General features: G+C 52.1%; 4 non-coding genes across 4 annotated transcripts; 1 reads left to right on the top strand and 3 right to left on the bottom strand.

Annotated features, from left to right (window-relative positions):
• Window positions 1-6,166: 6,166 nt before the first annotated feature.
• Window positions 6,167-6,248, bottom strand: TRNAL-UAG (transfer RNA leucine (anticodon UAG)). Its single transcript has one exon. It is a non-coding gene; the product is annotated as a tRNA-Leu (tRNA).
• Window positions 6,249-11,753: 5,505 nt separating this feature from the next.
• Window positions 11,754-11,825, top strand: TRNAC-GCA (transfer RNA cysteine (anticodon GCA)). Its single transcript has one exon. It is a non-coding gene; the product is annotated as a tRNA-Cys (tRNA).
• Window positions 11,826-13,417: 1,592 nt separating this feature from the next.
• Window positions 13,418-13,518, bottom strand: TRNAL-UAA (transfer RNA leucine (anticodon UAA)). The gene is given in 2 exon segments: window positions 13,418-13,463; window positions 13,481-13,518. It is a non-coding gene; the product is annotated as a tRNA-Leu (tRNA).
• A 2,914-nt stretch (window positions 13,519-16,432) lies between these two features.
• TRNAP-CGG (transfer RNA proline (anticodon CGG)) lies at window positions 16,433-16,504 on the bottom strand. Its single transcript has one exon. It is a non-coding gene; the product is annotated as a tRNA-Pro (tRNA).
• Window positions 16,505-20,208: the final 3,704 nt, after the last annotated feature.

The raw sequence follows: 20,208 nt of genomic DNA, 5'->3' as shown, positions 1-20,208 counted from the left end.
AATGATTTTTTTCTGATTTGTCAACCTTGATGACTATTTTTGGTTCTCTGTGCCTTAAATATTGAGTGTGTTCTGCTATGGCTCTGGTCTGAAGAAGTGAGTCTGTCCCACGAAAGCTCACCTAATAAATTATTTTGTTAGTCTTTAAAGTGCTACTTTACTGCTTTTTTTGTTCCAGAGAGAGAAAGTTTAATTAAACTCCATTTGTAAAACCACTCTGGACGTGGGGAGGAAAAGGAGCTGGGGAAGCCGGGTTTGTCCTGCAGGGGTCTGAAGATCAATGACTCAAAAGAGCGTGTCTGTCACTTGCATGCAGAGGAACGGCAAAGCCCAGGGCAGGAAGAGGAGAGTGCTTGTGCTGCCAGCAGGAGAGAGCTCACTCCATCAGTCTCCTCAGGCTGAAGGCAGGTGGTAACAGGAGCCTTTTGGGTACCCACAGCTTTGAGTCTCTTCCTTTCCCACAGTGGCCTATTTTCAGGATCTGCTTCTTCTCAAGCAACCCCTTTCTCCTTCTCCACAGCCCAACTTCTGTCTGATACATGCAGGATGTGGGGCCACTTTAGCCTCTCTTTTGCAGGGGCTATGGGAGTGTGCCACTTCAGAAGATGCTGTGATGTGGCGGGTATGTGTGTGTGTTTATGTGAGTGGCTCACAGAGGGTGTGGGGCTCCTGCTGGGGGTAAGTTGGCAACCAGGTAACACCTTTGTACTGCAGACAAAGCGGGAGGTCGGGCCCAAGGAGTTTAAATTGAAACTGGGAGGTGGGAAGCAGTTCGTCTGGGCTGGGAGGGAAAGAGACAAAGGAGGGGGGAAGGACCCAGCTCTGGGGGCCCTCAGGGCCTCCTCTCACCAGCATGGATTGGACTGGCTGCCTCTGCCTGCTGTACTGACTCTTCTGTAAGATGCTGTGTCCTGTCAGCTAATAAACCTGCTGTTCTCCTGCTGAGTAAGAGTCACTCCTGCCTGCAGATGGGGTGCAGAGCTTGGGGAAGCCTGAACCCCATGACAGATACAAATGAGGCAGTGATATGAATATGCAGCAACTCATTCACATGAAGTCAACCTCAGGCACTTCAAGAGCACCAGTGATGCACAATTGCTGAAGTGACCCTGTCTGATTTTAAAAGCCCACATTTTCATTTATCTTGAGATTGACAGTCAGGAAAAAGGGCTTTACCCCAGCTAGGATTTGCACCCAGAATCCTTGGCTTCAGAGGCCCACGCCTTATCCATTAGGACACTCAGGTAGGTAGAAGCAATAAGGGATAAATTTCTCTCTCAAAAACGTACGCTTCTTACCTTGGAAGACAAAACATTTGCTCTTTCCTTGTGTTTGTTCTTTCTTTGTTCAGAATCTGAGAAACGCCCAGAGACTAACTCTGCAGTAGCAACAAAGGAGTGACCCACACCCAGCTAGATGTTAAGTTACCATCCCTGGCCATTCACCAGGAAGGGACATGTAGGGAACAGGTTCACAATGGCCATGAAAGGCAGCTGCTCAATGGGCTGGACACCATGAGCTGCTTGGCTCTGAGACACACCGAGGATCTTTGTGACACCCAGAGGAGCGTGTAAAGTAAGGGACATTGACATGATCATTTCTCCTCTCCTCCTGTACCTACACTGAAGGCAGCAACAATATTGGAAAGACAAAGAAGCCTTTGACGTGGCCTAATCGGAAAAGCATCCCAGGAAGCACAAACTGCTAGAAGTTATGAGGAAGGGAAACCTTCCAATCTGGCTCAGCATGAGCACATTTAGGAATTAGACTGGAATTTCTCTTTTCGTTCTCTTGTCACAGTTCTGGAGTCCTGCACCAATACCACCTCGAAACACATGCAACTGATCTTTTTGTGGGGAATAAATCTCAGCTACTGGAGTTTTGATTGACATTTGGGGAGTCTGTGCAAGGAAACGTGCAGGGAACTGGGCTTGTTGACCTCGTGAGGTCCCTTCCACTTCCAGTACTCTATGAAAAAGACTGGAGGATAGTCACCCCTTTGATTTACTGAGGGACTCATGAAGGAGCTCGGTCTGATAAGAGGGTCTACAGCTGTGTAGTGTAAGCCTTTTGTCAGAATGAGTTGGGAGCAACCAGGGTCTGTTTCAACATCGAGAGGTCCCTTTTCATCCATTTCACATATAACCGGCTGCAGCCCCCACCCAGAAACCTGGGAAATTTGCACAGCCCTGGGTGCCTCGCGGGGGCAATGCTTCCCCACTCACAAGCACAGAGTCTGAGTGTAGAAAATGTACTTTTAATGAAAGAGGCAGAAAAGTCATATGACATAAGCTGGGGAAAATACCACACCCAAGCTGTGTCTACACGTGCATGCTACTTCGAAGTAGCGGCACTAACTGCGAAATAGCGCCCGTCGTGGCTACACGCGTCGGGCGCTATTTCGAAGTTAACTTCGACGTTAGGCGGCGAGACGTCAAAGTCGCTAACCTCATGAGGGGATCGGAATAGTGCCCTACTTCGACGTTCAACGTCGAAGTAGGGACCGTGTAGACGATCCGCCTCCCGCAACGTCGAAATTGTGGGGTCCTCCATGGCAGCCATCAGCTGGGGGGTTGAGAGACGCTGTCTCTCCAGCCCGTGAGGGGCTCTATAGTCACCGTGTGCAGCAGCCCTTAGCCCAGGGCTTCTGGCTGCTGCTGCTGCAGCAGGGGATTCATGCTGCATGCACAGGGTCTGCAACTCGTTGTTGGCTCTGTGGATCTTGTGGTGTTTAGTGCAAGTGTGTCTGGGAGGGGCCCTTTAAGGGAGTAGCTGGCTGTTGAGTCTGCCGTGTGACCCTGTCTGCAGCTGTGCCTGGCACCCTTATTTCGATGTGTGCTACTGTGGCGTGTAGACGTTCCCTCGCTGCGCCTATTTCGATGTGGTGCCGTGCAACGTCGATGTTGAACATCGACGTTGCCAGCCCTGGAGGACGTGTAGACGTTATTCATCGAAATAGCCTATTTCGATATCGCCACACCGAAATAGGCTACTTCGATGTAGGCTCCACGTGTAGACGTAGCCCCAGAGTTCACAACCAAGCCTCAAGTAAGTATCCCTGCTCAAGTAGATGGAGCTGTGCCTTTTGCCTCTCAGGCTCAGCAGTCCTATACTGGAAAGAGCCAATCCACACACCCAAACTTTCTCCCTACCCACTTCAAATGCCCCACTTCCAAGTCTTCCCAGTCCCTGCACTCCCTGACACATCACTTTCGACTTGTCTACACTCGCTCCTTCATAAAACTAAACAGGAAGAAGGGACATTTGAATAATAGGTGGTCCTTTCGACAGGCCCCGCCCCCCTACACAGATGGTACAAGATTCAAAAGTGGCACTTTTCAATCTCCTTGTGCTCCATTATGCTTATGAGGCACTGCACGTTGATGGCAGCACCTCATTATCATCTTCCGACCTCACTCATTACCATGCCCCTTCCGAAAGGAACAGGCTAGTGTAGACATGGCCCTTGCTGCATTCCCTCTCTGAACTGGAGGTAATGCAACCTTTGTGCTGGACCGGCGTTCCGCATCCCCTGCCAGCTGCCCACCCGCCGCTCACACCTGCTGGCTGCTTCTCACACCAGACGTCCCTCTCCTGTCTTGTGGGTTTTGCAATAGACAGAACCCTGTGTTTGAAGCACTCCAGGGCTTCAGCTACCAGCTCATAGGGGATTTCAGTTCATACTGGTATTCAGCTCTGCATCGAGGTACAGCATCTCGGTATTCACCAGGATGAATTCTAGCAGAATAGTTATTGACCCATTTTTAGGTCCACCTTCTAACAGCGGGGGGAAGAAATAGTCAAACCAGTTTTACCGCTGTATAGCCCAAAGGCTTCCAGCAAGCTGAATCAACCACTAGTCCTACCCTTTTTCACTTCAGAATGTTTCCATGAAGGGATCCCTCTGTAATCCATATCTGACACAGCAGTCATGAGTGCCCTGTAGCCCACAACAACTTCAAGCACTGGTGAGACTCCACAATTCTTACACTGGGTAAAGTCATAAAATGTGACTTTCCAACAACAAGCTATTTACAAGAAATGAAAACGCTTTGCTTCACTTGCTCCCATCAGGCTTTGTTTTCAAGGCATTACATGGGCGCACCTTTACATTTGAGGACACATTCCCCAAATCCTTCAGCAGTACAAAGCTCCTGTTGGCACATTCTTTACAGGAAGAAAATTTCTGAGAAGCAGGAGATTAGCTGGTGTCTCCCTGCAGAGAGTTCATGAGCAGGGCGGGGGACCGTACATGCACTTCACCGAGCTGTGCCTCTTCACACTGACAGCCATGTGACAAAAAAGCAAAAAGGGGCTACTTGCTAGTGAAGAGGAGACAGTAAGGTGTGTTCTGGGGCACTCAGAAATCCCAATGTCAGACTGTCAGGGTTTAAAGGAGTAACAAGCCTCCAGACCACCGTCTGGCAAGCAAGTGATTAAGCCTAGGTCTCTGATGATGCAGCTCCCTGCAGCCCTAATGACAGTCCCAGAGCAGCTGATTGGCTGGCTGGCCCCACTTTAGCCAGCACAGGAATGAAAAGCTGTGTAAACAACCAGTGAGAACTCACAAATGTTACAGCTTCTTACCAAGGCCATTGATGACCTCTGTCCCTACACAACTTGCAGGGGAAAGAAGAACCAGGCAGCAGTTCTCTGTCTGTGCTGGAGTTCACAGAAGCAACGAATGCTGGTTTCCCTCCCCTGGGACTCAGCAGGTACAGTTACAGTCCCCTCTATCTGGCACCCAGTTCTCAGTCTGATAATCTTTTGGTTGATCTGGAGCTGCTGGACTTGTGGAGGGTATTTCATGTCCTCCAGCAGTTACTTTCTTTCCCATTCCCAGAGTCTGGGCCGGGCTGAATGGGTGGTGAACCAGCCAGAGGGGAATTTTAACCCAAACTTGGCTCTTCTGAGCATCTCGAGCACAATGGTTCTCAACTTGTTCACTACTGTAGGCTGCATATGAAACCACAGTGCATAATGTGGGCTGTGTCCAATACTACCTGTGTGTTTGTGAGGATGTCACAAGTGGGTGCTGAATGAGCTGCAAACAGGTCACGGATTGTGAACCACTGCTGTGGTGTGGAGCTACTGGAGCTGATGTGGAGGCAGACAGAGGAGGCAAGTGTCCTTTTGCACACGAACAGGGCAGAGCAGGAACAAGGGAACTCAGCTTTTCAATCTTCTAAGCTGAGTGTGACGCTCCTCAGGGACACCCAGGATTGTGAGGGACCTGCTCCCACCAGCCTGTGGTACCGTACAAGCAAGGCGCTAACAAACTTCCACACACTTTATTTCCAAAAGTGAGACCTCTTGACAAAGCTGCTGCACCATTTTGTAGCTCTCTGTAAGGCCCCTGCGAATCTTCTAACTTCTTCTTCATGTTTTCTGTGTTTCCAGACTGCCAGCAGCCTGGATTCACAGTTCTAGTAGTTACAAGCAGTCTTACACCTAAAGCACCACATTCCCTCCCCTCTTGAGAAGCCCTCTTCATTTTAAAATAAAACTGATTCTAACTACAGCAACAAATATGGAATAAGCCACTGTACTGTTGGCAGAAATCCTACATCAAAAGCACTGTAAATACGACATAACATGGTCTCTAGTCTCGACAGGCGGTCGCTTGGATCTGGCAGACCTTCTCTCAAATCCGGTTCCTGATGCAATATCTTGTTGTGTTGGCAACTACGGTGAAGTCATCCAATGGGGTTGGGTGTTGGCATCATCTCCTTTTGGTGCACAGGCAGGTTTCCAAAGGACCCCGCAGACTTTGAAATCCCCCTATTCCTATCAGCAGAGCAGCTGGCCATTAGCATGGCTATTTTGAGGTTTTGGCCAAATGTGGACACAGCCCATTTGTCCTTATTGATCCTCATGACATTTCTTTTGACCCCACCCTGCAATTTATCCAAGTCACTCAGGAGCCTATCCCTACCCTCCAGCAGATCTACCTCTTCCCCTAGTTTATGGTCATCTGCAAATTTGCTAAGGGTGTAGTCCTGCCCCTCATCCAGCTTTTCAATAAAGATGTTGAACCTTGCAAGACAGAGAACTGATCATGAGGACATTATACTTGAAACCCATCTCCAAACAGAGATGTCAGTTCCAACAGTTGGGGTGTGGCCATCAATGCAGCTTTCTATCCATCTTCCAGTTCATAAAAAGATGGCAGTGGTGGGATTTGAACCCACGCCTCCAATGAGACTGGAGCCTAAATCCAGCGCCTTAGACCACTCGGCCACACTACCTACAAAAGGCACCTCCCACGAGCATCAACCTCTCTTGACAGTTCCTCAGTTTCAGAACAGTTTACACCAAGAGTACATAGGAAGTTTTAAAATGCCTCCTATGTCATACCAAGTGAAAATGTCAGCATGTTTTCAATAAAAGGGGGCTGTGACACAGTATTCCAAAAAGATGGCTTTTAGCACATCCTAACCTTCCCCTGCCGTCTCTCTCGGCTGCTTTTTATCCCAGATCACACTGACACACAGAGGAAGGTGATAGGGATTACTGGTCATGATACTCTTAAAGCTGGAGTCACAGTTCCTGGGTGCAGCTGCCATCCTCTGCTCTAGCAGCTGAGCCTTTGAAGGGCTCCCCACGTGGGCCAGGGTGAGCAGTGACTTGTGGATGGACGTGATGGGGGGGGAACCCAACCCAGATAGAACTTCTGTAGCTTTGTGGCTGTTACATTTGCTTTACATGTGCAATGTACTTGTTTAAAGCCCCATGAAAACAGCCGTGCTTTGGTTGCTTTGCTCCCCTTTGGGGCTGAGAAGAGCTGGTCTCATTCTGTCTCCGGGGTAAACCCAACTGCTGTGTGAAAAAGGGTAGAGGTATCAGCAGAGCATATACGTCGCTCTCAGACTGGGGAAGCTACACAAGTTCGGCCGGTCTTTTTCAGGAGGCTTGTGTCTTGGCCTCCTCTGCCCTTGAGGATTGACCTACTGAGGCCGGCTCTCCTGCTGGCCTCCTTTGCGTGACTTGCTAAAGGAAGAAGTGAGGCTGGAACGGGGCAGAAGAAGGAAGTAAAGCTGAGGCAGGCAGGAGAGCAGCTTAGCACCTCAGTGCAGTTAATGGAGCACCACTCTCTCTCCTGCCAAAGCCTGTGCAGGTGAGGCTGGCTGCAGGGGGGCAGAATCCTGTGCCTGTCCAATGGTGCTCCAGGAGTGGCCCCTGGTACCCCAGGAAGAGAAGTGGGATTCTGGGTGGAAGGAAAACAAGCAAAGCTCTGTCTGAGTGAGTAAGGAGCAGGTCCTGGGTGGATTGGGCAGTGGTGGTCTTGAGGGACTCTCTGTCAGCCTTGGGGCAGCAGGGACCACTGTCCCTTTGTGACTGAGCCAGGCTGGTGGTTCATGGCTTTGGATGTGTCTGGTTGTGAGCAACTGGGACCACAAACCCTCCACCTGCCTGTGTGATGGGCAGATGTGCTAAATCTGACATTTGAGGGAAATGGTTTAGCTGTCAAATATCAGAACCTCTTTTCTGTGTGTGAACAGCCTTTGTAGCTGGGTGCAGGATGTGTCTGTCCGTCTGTCTGTCTGTGCTACAGAGCGTGTGGTAGGTTTCTGGGTCACACTCACAGACGATTGGGCAATACGCTGCCTCGCCTGCTTAATGGCCCATCCTGTAGCCCCTGCTCTCTTGTTGGCTCATTGGGAAAGCGAGGGGTACAGCTGAAGGCTCAGCAGCTCGGCTTTGCATGAAGTGTGGGCGTCTCAATTATCGGTAGCAGCCGAGGGCAATTTGAGGCCCTGTGGTCAACATCTAGCCTGTTAGCCCCCTTGTCTGTACGCTTCAGTCCAGGGTCATGCTGACACTGCACATCTGTGTTCTGAAGCATCTAAACGCTGGGCTTCAGATAGGCGCGTCTGTGTTTTCAAACGCTCTAAGACTGTGCTGTTCCTTTGTGCTGTGTGCTCAGAGGCACCGAAAAGGGGCAAGATGGAGTAGAGCAGGGGGATTGTGTCTGGTTACAGGACCCCAGGGGCTCCCGGGAGGGACAGTCACACGGACACCTGCCTGAGGCCCTGTGGCTGGTGCTGCAGACTGATCTATTGCTCTCAGTGTCAGAGAGAGGGGAGTTTGACATTCAACCCCAGAAGCAAGTGTCTGCCCCTTTCCCAGCTGTGCACAGCCCAGCTCATCCCAGCTGCTGGAAGAGACCAGAGCCCCTGAGCCAGCCTTGGGGACAGGCCCTTCTCTCACAGGCAGCTGCCCATGTCAGTGGCTGCAGCTGAACCAGGGCTTCCCCCACCTCATCCCCATGTCTGGCCAGGGCACTGCACCCCAGCTGTTTTTGGGGCCCTGCTCACCTCAGGAAGCCGCACTGCAGGGGACAGGAGTGAGAGTAGAACTGTTGGGCCAAATCTGCCCATCCTGTTTCCCTGGCCAACCAGCGAGGTGCAGAAAAGTTCCTGGCAGGATTGACTTTGGGAAGGATGAAAAACTTGGAGCACATGAAGATGAGGTGGTGAAAGTAATTGACTGCTAATCCCTTGTGCTCTGCCTACAGGGGTTCAAATCCCATCCTCATTGCATCTTTCTTTCTTGATTTCCAGCCCCATTGTTTGCAACTTCCAGCACACGTGAGTTTGCTGCCTCCCAGCTCCTGTGTTGGGCAGACTCCAAGCACAGGACACCTCTGTGAGGCTGAGCTGAGCTCTGGCTGCCAGAGCTGGGGGGTGGGATGATTTCATTTGCCCTGGAAGTGCCAAGCCTGACTGAAGTGTCAGCTCCACTCATCTCTGCCCCCTTCAGGGCTGCTGTGTGGGGCCGAGTAGGGCCCCAAACACAGCCAGGGGTGTAGTTCCCTGGCAAGGAAGGGGCAGCCCTGACTCAGCTGAGGTCAGGCACAGGTGCAGCTGCCTCTGAGTGAAGGGCTGGTTCCCCAAGGCTTGATGCAGTGCTCTGGTCTCTCCCAGCTCCTGGGCTGGGCAGTGCACATCTGGGAAAAGAGCAGATACTTGCCCGGGGGAAGGAATGTTTCTCTGCCCCTGACAGCAATAGATCCAGCCACAGGGCATGGGGCAGGTCTCCATTCAACTGTCTCACCCTGGGCAAGTCCTGAGTTCTTCTGTGCTTCTCAGCAGCTGGGGAAAAGCCTCTTTGGGACATATCTCCTGCTCCACAGCTGAATGGAGCACACAGGAGCTGCTGGGTTCAGCACCCAGGGGTGCCAGGCTGCTACCTTCTGCAGCCCCTGGTGTTGGCCCTGACAGGACATGGGGCTGGAGGGACCTTTGTTCTGACCCACAATGGATGTTCTGAAGGTTCACATGCTGGTGACAGGCCAGTGCTTCAGGCCCCCTGGACACTCCTGTCCTTCTGGGAAAGGAGGAGCTCTGGGCTTTCAGGTCAAACTGCACATGGCGGCTGCCACACTGTGGGGTGGCTCTTGCAGTGCTGCTGAGCCCGGCTTTGTGTGCTGTGTCTGAGACTGGAACCCCCAAGCCCCTTTGGGGTAACGACTGCAGCAGGAGAGGTCAGTGTTCCAGCCCCAAAGCAGCCAGACCCACTGAAATGCTGGAGAGTCCAGGGAAACACTTCCCTGCCCCTGGGCTGTTTTCACCAGCTAAACTCCCTTCCAGCATTGACCTGAGTGAGACACTGACATGGCCACTTCCCAGCCCCAGCCCTGGGCACTCACCCACGAGCACTAGTAAATGTTCTACCCCTGGAGCGCATGACCCTCAGAATAAGCAAATGTCCTGACCCGCACAGCTCATTCCAGAGACCACAAACTCTCTGCAGCTGCCCATGGCTCCTTTCCACCGAGGCTGGTGAGATGAACTGGTTATTGGGAGTCTCCTAATGCTCCGATGAGGGGTTCAAGTCCTGCAGTACCTTTTAGCTCACCTTTGCTTGTTGTCCTGGCTGCAATGGACAAATAGGCTCTACGATGCCCAGAGGGCTGTGCAGGGGTCAGCCTGGAGGGTGGGGGGTTGCTGGGTGTCACTGTTGGTATCACCAAAAGAATTCCAAATGCCTCTGTCCAGGGGTGCTGGTGACTGGCAGTAACCTGCTGTTACTGTTCTTGGCATCCTCTGTGTTTCTGTGCCTGTCACCTGCCTGGTCACACAGATTTGCTGAGCTACTTGGGCAGGTGAGATACATGCAACAGGGCTGGTTGTGTCAACCGCACAAGTCTGCCACTTGCGAGCATTTTGGTGGATGCTCCATGTTCTGGGAGCAGCCGCAGTGGAGATGTCGTTGTCTCTGGCAATAAGAGTTCAAACTGGGGCTCGTGGGGTAGATTTTTGTGCTTCCTTTCATGCTTACTAAACTGTGCTGTGCATGGGCTGTGCCCCAAGGGGTCTGTTCCCTCTGGGTGCCCAGAGGTAAACTCACAAATGAGCCTTTTGGGGGAAGGAGTCACTCACTGGACCTCTCACCCCTTCAGTCTCAGGGCGAATTGCTGACCCATGGCTGTGGGGCTGGCATCAGCCTGGCTCACTCGTATCTTGCTTCGGTAGCTCTGAGCCAATGTGTGAGACTCGGCAGTTATGTTTCTTTGTTTCTCTGCTGCATTGGTCCTTTCTGCAGCTCCCTCTGTGGGAGGACTCTGCCTGGCCCTCTGCCCAGCTCTGCCCCCTGCCTGGTGACTATTTACTGCTCAGAACCACAGGCTTGTTCCTGGGCCTGGGTCAGTCCCTGTTGCTGCTGGCTGAGTGAGACACGGCCTAGGTGTGTCAGCCTGCACCAAGGGCATTTCTGTGTCACACTCCTGAGTCCCCCACCTGTGGGTCTGGTTCTCCTGCCCAGTGCAGCCCATGGCAAGCAGAGCCTTGCACATGTGCATCGTACTGCACCTTTGTGTGACGGATGGGAACAGAAACCTGAGCCTCAGAGGCTGGGAACTGAGGCAGCTGAGGGACGGGTTTGCTCAGTTTTCGCACATTTGCAGAGGAAAGTGTGAAGTGTTTAAATCCATGTCAAGCATCCAGTGCAACCCCAAAACATACTGGAGCCAGGGGTGAAAATGGATTTCCATTAAGAAAACCATCCAAACAGGGGCACCTGGGATAGCTTCATCTGCAGTCAAGTGTTCCACCTCTGAGCCAGGCTCTCTATCACTGGAAAATGGTGAGAGGTTTGTTATTATGCAGAGGACGCTCCAGCTTTCCTAGCAGCAACGTGCCTCTGACTATATGACTGGGAAAGGGATCATTGGAAATTGTGCTGCCAGAGCAGTTTAAAAGGTGTGTGACACTGTGAAAGTATTGAACCCCAAACGGATTAAATGTCACTGGTACGGGCATGTTCAATGCATCCCAGCACCTTCTTACTGAAAACAGTGCGCTCATATTGTCACGAGGGCTGACATGTTAGCACTGTAAAAGCTCTGTTGTCCAGCACCTCAGGGAACCAGGTTGCTGGGTCACCACATGTGCCAGGTAGAGAAGTGACTGACACTGACCGCAAACCCAACTATATCTGATTGATTGGTGGGTGTCCTGCAGTAGGTTTTTTCCTCGTTCTTTGTAACCACTGATGTTGCTTCAAGTGGCTGGGAGAGAACTGTCCCATGTATGCCGGTAATCTGCCCCCCTGAGGGGCTGTAACTCTGAGTAGGAGAAGCCAGGTCAGCAGGGGACAAGCTGTAACATGCACAGGGAGAAATAAAGTTTCATCAAACCCCGTCTGCGCGTTTGTGAAACCACTCTGGGTTCAGGGAGGGAAAGGAGGTGGGAAAACAGTTTGTTCTGCAGGATACTCAAGATCAATGACTCAAAAGGGGGCTTGGGCAAGGGAGTGTAGCTCAGTGGTAGAGCATTTGACTGCAGATCAAGAGGCCCTTGGTTCAAATCCAAGCACTCCCTTTAAAAGACGGTTATTGATCTCCTTGTTTCTGACACACTCTGGTGTTCTATTCTATGGGATTTCTTTAAACGGAGCTGAAGCCTCAACAATTGCTAGTGTTGACACACATAAATCTTGCAAACCTGCCCTTAGCTGGCAGTAGATAGTGACATGAGCAATATTGGGCCTAATACCTATGAAGAGGTGCTTGTCCCTGGTTAATGAAATGTATCACGTTCAGGCCTGTGTATCTGTGAAGCTTTAAGTGCATGTAGAGAGGATGTTGATTACTCTGAGTTCACAGCCAGGGCTGTGGTGTCCTCCCCCACCCACATCCTCCTCTACAATCACCACCAGCCTTTCCAGTCTCTCCTTCTCCACCAGTTCTCTCCAGCGTGGTCACTTTCAGAGAAAAATGAAGCTGCCTCCTCACTCTGGAGTTGCAGCGAGAGGGGCGGAGATGGACGTCTGACGAGGAGAGCAGGGGAAGTGGAGCAGGAAGCAGTGTCCTGAGAGGTGAAAGAGCAGGAGGGGGGCAAGGAGTGCAGGGGCGCAGCCTGCCAAGAGTCAGAGGTGCTCAGAAAGGGCTTAAACTGCAGGTTCCATGGTGCAATGGTTGGCACTCAGCACTCTGAGCTCAGCTCTCAGGGGGAGCTTTGTGTGGTTTATGATAAATCTCTGTCAGGGCTGGGCTTCTTTCTCCCCAGCTGCCCCTGCGTGAGGGCTTCTCCCTCCTGCCTGCTGAATTGGTCCCCCTGCAGCTAGGTCTCTGCTTGGGCTGGTTCACCAACGTTTCTGTAATGCATTGGGGCCCCAGAAATGTCCTCTCTGGTTGGAGATACAGGAGGTCCTGTGGCTGGTGCTGCAGACTGACCTGTTGCTGTCAGAGGCAGAGTGGAGAGTGTGATATTCACTCTCCTACGGCAATTATCTGCCCCTTCCCCAGCTCTGCACTGCCCAGCCCAGCCCAGCAGCTGGGAGAGACCACAGCCCCTGAGTCAGCTGTGGGGGCGGACCCTTTCCTTACAAGAAACTGGCCATCTCCCTGTCTGCAGCTGAGTCACAACCGCCCTTTTGCCTGTGCCTGGTTGAAGCACCAGATCCCCCCGGTGTGTTTGAGTCCCTGCTCAGCTGGGGTGAGTGTGGTACTGTGGGGCTGACACAGGGGACAGGCTGGACTCTATGGGGGATAATTAAACCATCCCACCCCACCCTTACACCGTTAGGTTGTGCTTGGAGTCTGCCCAGCAGAGGAGCTGGAACCCAGCAGGGCCAGGCATGGGGTGCGTAGGTGTATAGGCTGGCCTGGAACCAGAGGTTGGTGAGCCTGAGTGCTGCGTGTGCAATACAGCACCTCATTGCAATTCACAGATCTGACTCATTTCCATGCCCCTTTTCCAGCAGGTGGCTAGTGTAGGTGAGCCTCAGCTGTGGCCTCACCAGTTCTGAATCAAGAGGGGGATAACAAAGTCTCTGGTTCTGCAAGAAACTCTCCTGCCAAGGCCCCCCCAAGATGCTTTTAGCTTCGCTGGCTCCAAGGGCACAACGTTGACTCACCTACCTCCACTGTTGCTGAACCCCTCAGCCAAAACAAGGCTAAAGAGAGAGTATGTGTCAGGAGTGGGATTTAAACCCCCGTCTCTCTACAGAGACCAGATTACTGAGAAGATATCATCTTAAGTCTGGCGCCTTAGACCACTCGGCCATCCTGACAAAGACAAAAGAGAAAGCCCTGTGATTCACATACAAGTTTCTCTTTGAACCTGGTGACCGTCTGGTGCTGGCTGTTCCACAGCACCCACCCAGGGGCTGGTCACCTCCCCTGTCTGGCTGTGTCTACACTTGCCCAAAACTTTGAAATGTGTATGCAAATGTCCATTTCGAAGTTCCCCAATGAAGTCATGAAATATGTATTCAGCACCTCATTAGAATGCTGGCAGCCGTGGAACTTCGAAATTGGCACAGCTCACCGCCACACGGCTCATCCAGACAGGGCTTCTTTTCAAGAGGACCCCGGCTACTTCGAAATCCCCTGATTCCAAACAGCAGATGAGAATAAGGGGATATTGAACTGGCCGGGGTCCTTTTGAAAAGGAGCCCCAGTTGGACGAGCCCCATGGCGGGGAGCCGTGTCAATTTTGAAGTGTCGCAGCTGTTGGCATTCTAATGAGGTGCTGAATATGTATTTCAGCACTTCCTTAGTAAACTTTGAAATGGCCATTTGCATGGCTATTTCAAAGTTTTGAGCTCATGTCGACATGGCCTCTTTGTCTCTTCAGAGCCCTGAAACTTGCTGACTCAGTGAAAGTTGAACTTTCTGACTCCTGGCCCAGCCTGCTCAACACAAACCTTTTCCTGGGCCACCAGCCAACCACCCCGATGACAAATGCATTTTGTTTTTTGCTTCCAAATACCTCAAATACTAAATTATTCACATTACAGTATTAGGTCTCTCAGAGAAGGGGGGTTGTAAAAATTGGTATGAAAGGAGTTATTAGTAATAAAAACAAAAATAATTAAACAGATTAAGAGGTTTAACTTTTTACCAAACTTCCTTACAAATAAAGCAAAACATGAATTTATGTCCAAAAGGGGGGTGAGGGTGGGGGGTTCCTTTGCCCCTTGCCCCCCATGGCACTAAAGGGAAGGAGGAGCAGGGCCAGAATCCAAAGTCAGGGAAAGTGGGAGGAAGGAAGGTCCCCAGGCTGGAGCCCAGTCGCCTTCCCTCCTCTAGGCACCTGGTGCAGGGAGCAGCTGGTGCTCACAGCTCCAAGGAGAGACTTAAAAGCCATGGAGCAGCTGAGAGTCAGGCAAGAGGAGGGGAGGACCATGCCCATGCCTGGACTGCAGACAGCCATACAGACCATACCAGGGCACACGTGTATCCTCATCCATATATATGTATATATATATATATATAAACTCTGTAGTGTCGACACACCCTAAATAATCCCACACTGTGACTGGTTGTAATCAGGAATTTGTCTTTACACATTGCCAGTTCACCACCGCTGTTGTTCCCCAGGGCAGAGGTTTTCCAGCTTTGCTTGCACTACAGAGTTATTTCAGAATAGCTTATTTCAGAATTATTCCTCCCAAATAAGCCATTTGATAAGAACCCCTTCACACGCCAAGGAAGCCCCGGCATAAACAAAACCTATTGGAAAACAACAAGTCCACACACAAGACAGCCTAGTTCAGATTAGAGCCCTTGAAGCACACTGGCGCTATGGCGATACAGCAGCATTATTTTGGAATAAACTATTCTTTGAAAGAGCCCCACTTACCTGTCCATACAGCCCCTATTCTCTCTCTTGGAATAGGCACTATTTCTCGTAGAATGAGGTTTAAAGACCTCAAAAAAAGCCATCCACTATTTCTAAATTAGTTCAGTAACCTGCCCGGCTGTCTCAGGCTGTGTCTGCACTGGCTCCCATCTTGGAAGGGAGCATGGGAAATAGGGTGTTGGGAGATTACTAACGAAGCGCTGTGATGCATATGCAGCACTTCATTAAGATAATTCTCTCCCCCCAGCCCCACGGACAACTTTTAAGCTGCAAACTTGGAAGTGCCAGCTTGTCTCTCGCAGTGGCTAACCTGCCGGTACTTCAAAGTGCCTGGGCTACTTCAAAGCAATGGCAGCTTAGCCGTGGCTGCACACAAGCTGCTAACAAGGTGCTGAGCCTGATTAAAGATGGCCCAGCCCTGCCCCAGAGCCAGGGCTGCTACACAGACTGTGTGTGCCCTCCCCTGATGTAGGGGTTGAGCCTGACTAATGAACTGTGGCCCTGCCCTTACACCTTGACTGCCTATGTGGGATGTGGCCAATCCTGTCCCAGGGCCAGGGTCCATATTCTGCCCACCTGCAGCCCCGTTAAGGAGGACTGGGCCCTTTGGAGACAGCTGCCTGCCCAGAACCAGGCAGGCCTGCTCCACCCCAGATGGGGCACACCCCTGGCCCACACCTCTGCAATCAGTTTTAAGCAATTTGCCCTGCTTTGGCTCTCTCAGCTGTGCCCAGAGAATCCTCCTGTATGACAGACTCATGAAGAGAGAGCCCCAGTGTATCCAGAGGCTCCTGGCCTCCCCATCCTCGTGCCCTGTGGGCTGCCCTGGGGGCAGGGGATTCTCAGCCCAGGTTAGGTTGCATTGGCCGGGATAGCTCGGGGTGGCTGATTCAATACACTTCATGAGAGCGTGTGATGGGGTTCAGGGGTCCCCCTGCACTGCACCCCGTCCACTGGCAGGAGTGACACTCACTCAGCAGGTACAACAGGAGGTTTATTAGGCAACAGATGCCCAGCTTCTCACAGAAGCGACAGTACAGCAGCCAGAGACAGTCCTTCCAGCCCGTCCTGGGGAGAAGACCCCGAGGGGTCTCATCCAGACAAAAGGGGAGTCAGAAGCCAGACAGTGGCAGTTTCTACCACCCAGAGGGGCTGCCACAGTGAACAGGAGGGGTGTAGTCACTGGCAGGACCATCTCTTGACAGAGCTGATGCTCGAGCTGAGCCATCCAGAAACAAGTGGCTGTTGCATTTCACTGAGCAAATGAACAGAGGAAAATCACACAAGAGGACAAGAACCCTGAAACTGTCTGGATCAGCTATTACACAACAATAGAACAAGGGCTTGTCTGGGAGTTGAACCCAGGACCTCTCCCACCCGAAGGGAGAATCATACCCCTAGACCAACAAGCCCTGCTTGAAAAATTAAGCACTGGGCTTTCCACAGAATCAGGTTTCAATAAACCCCAAGTGCTCTGATAAATCCTACACTTAACTTCACCTTTCCAAGGTCATTTCCAAGCTCTCCTCACAGCTTTGGAGCAAGAAACCAACTACACACTCAGGACAGATCACAAACCACACTGTGTGTAAGAAAAATATAAGCAACGCAAGGTCAGGGACAGCAACAAACACACTCTTTGGGGGGGAGCATCAGGGAGTTCAACTCAAGACTTCTTGCTCCCTGAGCAACACTTGGCCTTGCAAAACAAATCCGGCTTCTGACAAAAAGCGAACGTCACTTCTCACAATTTTAGACAAAATTAAAACCAAACAGCCCCACACACCAGCTGCACCTGACTTCACCTTGCCAAGGACTTCCCCACACTCCCTCCTGGTTGGAGTGAGATTCACCAGCTCAGGGGGCTGGTGCGGCTGGGCTCAGTCCTTCACCACTCTTTACCTGCCTGGTCCATGTGACTCCACCCAGAACAAGCTCAGCTTGCTCCCATGCATTACAAGATCCAAACTCCATCAAAGCTGGGCAGGCCCAGGAGTTGGGGCTGGCAGGGAGTCAGGTGTGTGCACAGAGCTGAGCTTCATCTGGTGTTTAAAAGGAGGAAGCAGAAAGAGCAGTGAGACGACTAAAGAAAAACAAAAGCCCTGGAAATGATAAGCTCGTGGGAGAGATGATCAAATACAGCAGGGGCTTCTGGAGGGAGCGTTTCCTTCTGTAAGATCCCCGTGGGACGCGCGTCTGAACGTGTGTTTTGGAGTTTGGAAGAGCTTCTTCTGGGCTCCCAATCATGCGCCCATATGATAATGAGGAACAGAACATTTCCATCCATGCCCCATTCGCATCTCCTGGACAGCTCATTATTACGCCACTTCTGGAAGCAGCGGCACGTGAAGACAGAGACGCAGGATCCCCCCAGGCAGGGGCTGCACCCACGGGCTGTCTCTGTTCTGACACAGCCTGTGGCAGGGCCCAAGACCTCAGTGGGTGACAAACAGTGCAGAGGGAGGGGGAGGCCGGGTGCCAGGGGGGACGGGTGGCAGGTGTGAAGGGGAACCCGGGCAGGGCTTGTGGCTGAGGGAGGAGGGGAAAAGGGCAGTGGGGGGGTTGGCAGGGTCTGAGGGGACAAGGGGATCAGAGCACTGGGGAGGGGCGGGAGAGACAGGATCTGAGGGACCCACTGCAGGGCCCAGGACAGCTGGCAAGGGGCAGCCGGGGCTGAGGGAACCCCCAGCTGGGCTCAGAGCAGTGGGGGATGGGTGAGAGAGTCTGAAAGGGGAAGCCAGGCTGGTGGGGGAGGGGAGGAAATCTCATTCAGTGGCCAGGGGCCCTGCAGCTGCCTCTTGCTCGTTTCCAAGGTCCTGCTCTGCAGGCCGGTGAGCTCAGTGCTTTGAGCATTGGCCTGTTCAACCCAGGGGGGTGAGCTCAGCCCTTGAGGGGAGCCATTTAGGAGTCTGGGGCAAATGGGTCTGTCTCCACCACTGCCCTCCTTCAAAGGGAGGCTGGTAAGCAGGGCGTGAGGACGTCATCAATGAAGTGCTGTGCTGCATACGCAGCACCTCATTCAGCTAATTCTCCCTCGCCCCCGGCAACTCCAAAGTGTTAAACTCCTCCAAACTTTGAGGACTCAGGGGACTTTGGGGTACCCCAGGCAGTGCAAAGTACGGGCAGGTGAGCCCCAGCTACACACCAGCCGACACTAAAGAGTTGCTGGTGGGGGGGAATTAGCTTAACGAAGCGCTGCCTGTGCAGCACAGCACTTCATTAACAATCTCCCTACACCCTACGTACCATGCTCCCTTCCAAGTAGGGAGGGAGAGGTAGTGTAGACAAGCCCTATATAGAGATAAAAAAAAATAATGCCTGTCAGGGAAGGTGTTAGGTCCTGCCAGGAGGGCAGAGGACTGGATTTAATGACCTCCTGAGGTCCCTTACACTTCCGTGACATGTGTATCCTCATACGTATATATATATATATATATATATATATATATATAAACTCTGTAGTGTCCACACACCCAAAATAATCCCACACTGTGACTGGTTGTAATCAGGAATTTGTCTTTACACATTGCCAGTTCACCACCGCTGTTATTCCCCAGGGCAGAGGTTTTCCAGGTTTGTCTGCACTACAGAGTTATTTCAGAACAGCTTATTTCAGAATTATTCCTCCCAAATAAGCCATTTGATAATAACGCCTTCACGCACCAAGGAAGGCCCAGAATAAACAAAACCTATTGGAAAACAGCACGTCCCCACACAAGACAGCCTAGTTCAGATTAGAGCCCTTGAAGCACACTGGCGCTATGGCGATACAGCAGCATTATTTCGGAATAAACTATTCTTTGAAAGAGCCCCAGTTATCTGTCCATACAGCCCCATTCTCTCTTTTGGAATAGGCACTATTCCTAGTAGAATGAGGTTTAAAGACCTCGAAAAAAGCCATCCACTATTTCTAAATTCGTTCAGTAACCTGCCCGGGTATCTCAGGCTGTGTCTGCACTGGCTCCCATCTTGGAAGGGAGCATGGGAAATAGGGTGTTGGGAGATTACTAATGAAGTGCTGTAATGCAAATGCAGCACTTCATTAAGCTAATTCTCTCTCCTCCCCGCACCCCCCCGCGCAACTTTGAAGCTACAAACTTGGAAGTGCCAGCTTGTCTGTCACAGTGAGTAACCCGCCGGTACTTCAAAGTGCCTGGGCTACTTCAAAGCAAAGGCAGGTTAGCCGTGGCTGCTCACAAGCTGCTAACAAGGTGCTGAGCCTGATTAAAGGTGGCCCAGCCCTGCCCCAGATCCAGGGCTGCTACACAGACTGTGTGTGCCCTGCCCTGCTGAAGGGGTTGAGCCTGACTAATCAACTGTGACCCTGCCCTGACCTAGGTCTGTGGCTTACACCTTGACTGCCTAAGTGGGATGTGGCCAATCCTGCCTCAGGGCCAGGGCCCATATTCTGCCCACCTGCAGCCCAGATAAGGAGGACTGGGCCCTATGGGGACTGCTGCCTGCCCAGAACAAGGCAGGGCTGAGAGTTGGGGAGGTCTTGTGGCCTGCTCCACCCCAGTTGGGGCACACCCTGGCCCACACCGGGACACACTGTGTTAGCAATTTGCCCTGGTTTGGCTTTCTCAGCTGTGCCCAGACAATCCTCCTGTATGACAGACTGATGAAGAGAGACACCCAGTGTATCCAGAGGCTCCTGGCCTCCCCCTCCCAGTGCCCCCTGCGCTGCCTCGGGGGCAGGGGCTCTTGGCCCAGGTTAGGTAGCATTGGCCAAGATAACTCAGGGTGGCTAATTCAATATACTGCACAAGTGCGGGAGAAGGGGTGTCATTGCCTGTCAGCTCTCCCTGGGCCTCTTCCCTGCAGCAGTGAGGTCCTGGGTGTTTTCCTCACTCTCAGCCACCCTCTCCCAGCTGGACACCCAAAGCTCCTGCCTCACAGACCAGCTCTGGGCTTTGGCTGTGGAGGGAGGTACCAGTGGTCACATGGCATCTCCACCCAGGTGCAGCTGGTGGCTTCCAGGACAGGAGAGACCAGGCCAGGCTCAATCAGGGCCCCTGCGTTAGCTCAGTGGGTTTATTGAGGCCAGAGGCACAGCTGACAGCACGGTCACTGGAAAAGCCTGGCCCAGGGCTCTTGGCGCAGGGCTGGGAGCATC

This window comes from Carettochelys insculpta, chromosome 33, assembly GCF_033958435.1.
Source record: "Carettochelys insculpta isolate YL-2023 chromosome 33, ASM3395843v1, whole genome shotgun sequence".
NCBI classification, from domain to species: domain Eukaryota; kingdom Metazoa; phylum Chordata; order Testudines; family Carettochelyidae; genus Carettochelys; species Carettochelys insculpta.
Note: the sequence above shows the minus strand (reverse complement) of the source record. Positions and strands in the feature narration are given on the sequence as shown.